The 4,394-nt window shown below is 37.4% G+C and overlaps 1 long non-coding RNA gene across 1 annotated transcript; it reads left to right on the top strand.

Annotated features, from left to right (window-relative positions):
- Positions 1-825: 825 nt before the first annotated feature.
- On the top strand, positions 826-4,174 carry LOC131017697 (uncharacterized). Its single transcript, XR_009099793.1, has 4 exons — positions 826-991; positions 1,079-1,134; positions 3,304-3,368; positions 3,955-4,174. It is a non-coding gene; the product is annotated as an uncharacterized LOC131017697 (long non-coding RNA).
- The last annotated feature ends 220 nt before the right edge of the window (positions 4,175-4,394 follow it).

Below are 4,394 nucleotides of genomic sequence, written 5' to 3'. Positions count from 1 at the left end.
CTATGAAGAGAGACCCGAATCTATTTTAGATCGGAAGATTCAAGTACTAAGGAATAAATCGATACCCTTAGTAAAAGTCCTTTGGAAGCACCATGATCAAGAAGAGGCGACATGGGAACTCGAGTCTAGCATGAAGGAGAAATACCCAGAATTATTTCCTGAGGTACAAATTTCGGGACGAAATTTATTTTAAGGGGGATAGTATGTCATATCCCAATTTTTAATCACTGATTAAAGACTTAATAATTAGGGTTCGGCATTCATTAATAATAAAACTGATTTGATTTATCTGATATGATTTAATTGTTATATATGTGTTTTGATGTGCTAAATTCTTATTATTATTTGAATTCGTTTGAGATTTAAAGGATTATTGAGTAGTCAATAATTATTATTTCGGATTATAACTGACTTAGCAGAGTCATGTTATTTAATTTATATACGATAGAAATAGTATTTCTATTATTTACTTGAAGTCGTAATTAATTTTCGACTTATAAAACGAGTTATAAAATATGTAATTTATAGAGAGTTATAACGAAGCTTCGTTATATGAGAACCCGAAATTAGTATTACAAATACAGAATAAGGATTTTATTCATCACATTCATCTAGCACCTACACATTTCCACATCCATCTTACTCTTAAATAAATTGATGGTGTTGGAAACACTCATCATATGCCAACCATCCCACTAAACACTCATCATATGCCAACTATCCCACTAAACACTCATCATTTCACTAAACACTCATTATTCCACACACTCATCATTCCACTAAACACTCTTTACACCTTCTTTTGCCAGCCATCTTCACACTTTAACATCTCAACATGCAATTAGCTTTTATTTAATCAAAATCAGCAACCAACATTCCTCCCATTCCTCCTAACATTCTGATCCAAGCTATACGTTCTTATGCTTGAATTATAATTCACTGATTCCAGCTTTCCAAATCAGTTTCCAAGATTTCCCAAAACAAGAAAGAGGTAATAAACGTCCATTAATTCTTCCAATTCTTTCATAGTTTTCAGATCCAAAATTTCATTGTTAAGCTTGGCTGAATAAATTCGCAGATCCAATTTTGGTGAATTCAGAAAGAAGATTTTCCTCATTTCCTACTCATATCAAGGTTACCTCCTACTTTACTTTCTCCATATATTCATTTGTTAAATTACAAAACTATGATTCAAATGAAAACAGATCGAACACACACATCCATTACCATTTCTTTTAGACTATTATTGCTTCAATTGCATCAGCTTATCACCATCAGAGAACCACCAACAGAATAATACACACGCACACATTTTACTATATTCTCTAATCTATTACAAGTACAGATCAGTTTTTGTAAATAGAAATGAATGATTGAAAGAACAGATTTTTAAAACCCTAACTTGTTCTATATTTTGAATCTGGACTGAAAAATTTGGAGAGTTCCTTGTGTTTTGCTTGCGTGTGTGTTGTTCGAATCGTGAGAGGGGAAGGAGGGAGCAGCAGACGGCTGTTCGGCGCCGGCAACGGCGGCGCGGCGGCAACTGTCGTCCAGTCCCTGTTCTGCCAAAACGAGAGAGAAGGGAAAGGGGGAGAGATTAGATTATAACAAAAAAGAAGAGAAGGGAGAACAGGGGAGGGAGAGAGAGAGATAGGAGGGAGAACTTATCTTCTCCGGTGGCGACGACGCGGCGGCATCGGCAGCGGCGACGCGGCGGCGGAAGCACCGAGCTGTTCCTGGTCGGCCGGAAAAGAGGAAAAGAGGGGGAGCTCAGATCTGGAGCCTACCTTCCCGGCGACGCAAGGCTCGGCCTCCACCGCGATTCCAGCCAGACGAACGACGGAGGAGGCGACGGACGGCGGCCGAGCTCCTTCACGGCGAGGCGCATGCATCGATTCCGCCGAGGGAGGAAGGGAGAAGATGAGTGAGCAGAGGGAGGCGCCGGCAACGGCGGCTTTGCTGCTGCTGTCCGGCCAACGATGGAGAGTGAGATGGAGAGAAGGGCGGCGGCCATGGCTGTCCTGTGGTCGCCGGAGCAGCTCACGGCGGAGCTCGCGAGGAAAACAGTGAGAGAGAGACGATCGAGTGAGATAGAGTTGAGGGAAGAGGGCGAGAAGTGAGAGGGAGAGAGGGAGGTAGAGCCGCCGGCCTCCGGCGACGGCGCGACCGTCCGGTGGCGGCGGCAGGCAGGAAGCCGAGAGGGAGAGAGAGGCGTAAGAGTGAGAGAGCGGCTGATGATGCTTGTGTGCTGATGTGTGTGTTTTGTATATTTATATGTGTGTTATAGAATTAGGGTTTAAATTTTAGGATTTATTATTTTATTTGTGTGGGCCGAAAATTTTATAAAAAAGAAAGAGAGTGGGCCGATTTTTATTGCTATGTGGGCCGATTTTATTTTAATTCTGCTGGGCTCTTTTTGTTCTTAATTGATGGGTTTTTATTTTAATTGTGTGGGCTAATTTTATTTAAATGGTTGGGCTATTGTTTTAAATATAGGCCTACGAATTTTGGCCTTATTTCTTAAAAAAAAAAAAAAAAAAAAAAAATGTTTGAATTTTCACTAAATTATTTTTGTGAATTTAAATCTCTTGATTTAAATTTTAATATTTAAAGTTGGGATTATTTATTCTAAACGAAGTCCATTCTTTTATTTAAATTTATTGATGGACTTTAAAAGAAATATTTTGGGATTAAGCCCCATTTATTATATGATAAAATTATTTTCAAAGCTTACGAGTATGGATTTTTTTTTAAAATGGTTAAAATGTTTTATTTCATCTCAATGGATTTTAAAATGTTTTATTATTTATAAATGAATAATGGAATTTCTTATTTATTTACATGATAAAAAAAATGTGGAATTGTGTTATAGAATGATTAAGTATATGATTTACTTTATCAAATGAGCTTGAGATTTAATTGAGATATTAAATTACTAATCATGTGTTTATAAATGATTTATTTATTTAAGTGATGAAAATGTGCGAAGTATGAGAAAGCATGATTTATAATGATTAAATTTTCAGGGTGATAAAATATGGCTTGTTCTTAATTGATGGAGTACTTGACTAAATGACGGGTGTAGAGGGAGGTTATGGATTATGTACATGTTGATGTTCGAATAAATGGGATCGAACCTATATGATAGTTACATGATAATTGGTTACATTTTATTGATTGAATGAAACGAGATTAATATGGATGCTAGAACCCTAAAACATTAAAAGATACCTTAGGCACGTAGAATTAGACTTTGTCTTATGACAATTTCTTCACGAACTTATCGACTCTTCATCAATGAAGGTCCGGGCGACAGAAAGTGAAGCAGAAGAAGAAACGACTCCACGCCAGCTTTAAGAACAATTGAGGTGGGCATTATTTTATTATTACGTATATAGAGATCCCCTGCGTGACGTAGGCCTCATATGCGAATATATATGCATGATATGTTTTGACTATTTATTCAGTTCTTATGAAATGCTTATATGTTTAATGCCCTTTATGAAAATGAAAATGTTATGAAAATGAAATGTTTATGAAATGATTGACTGCCAAAATGTTTATGTTTTTATATGTATCCTATCTGTGTTGGTTCGCCAACTTTAAAGGAAATCCAATTGGGATCCTATGCTAGACAAAGGTCGCTAGCTAGGGTTAACGTGTACACTCATGGAGACCGCGAGTCGCTTGCGACCGGTCTTGGCGTCCGTGGTAAGGAGGCCTCCTTCCCGGCGCGTGACAGAAAGGACAGATATGGAACATATAGACTGAAAATGGGATGCATCCACCTTTATGAAAATGAACGAAATGTTTTAGTAAGCGCAGGTCATTTATGAAAAACCCTGTGTGTTACTGTTATGGCAGTTCAATTTATATATGTATGCATGTTGTATTTTCGGCTTATGTCACTGAGTATTTTTATACTCAGCCCTGCATGTATTTCTAAATGTGCAGGTTGAGCAGGCGATGGAATGGATTGGTGTTGAGCGGATTTCTCTTTTGATGTTTATGTAATGAAACCTTGAGTATGCATCTCCATATGCATAACTCACACGTTTTTCCGCTGCAAACACTCTGAATTTGTTATCGTATTGTGGAACTTATTACTCCTTCATTTTGTTTAACTTTCATTTGGGGTTTAGTCGTTATGGCTGGCTCGTTTCTTAATTACCCAAGTGGTTATATATATATATATATACCACTAGTTTGTTGTTATTAATGTTGGTTATTTAGTAAATCCCTTTTAAATTTCCATTTTTTTTATTGTTCACCCAAGTCATAACCCCGGTTAACCCGTCATTGGGATAGTGGGCTGTGACAGAAAATAAGCCTACTTTGATCAATAAACTTGTGAGTTTTATTTCTCTCTTGAGAATTTCGAATTCCTCTTGATT

Source organism: Salvia miltiorrhiza, chromosome 3, assembly GCF_028751815.1.
Source record: "Salvia miltiorrhiza cultivar Shanhuang (shh) chromosome 3, IMPLAD_Smil_shh, whole genome shotgun sequence".
In the NCBI taxonomy this organism is placed as follows: Eukaryota; Viridiplantae; Streptophyta; class Magnoliopsida; order Lamiales; family Lamiaceae; genus Salvia; species Salvia miltiorrhiza.
This window is presented reverse-complemented; position numbering and strand designations above follow the sequence as displayed.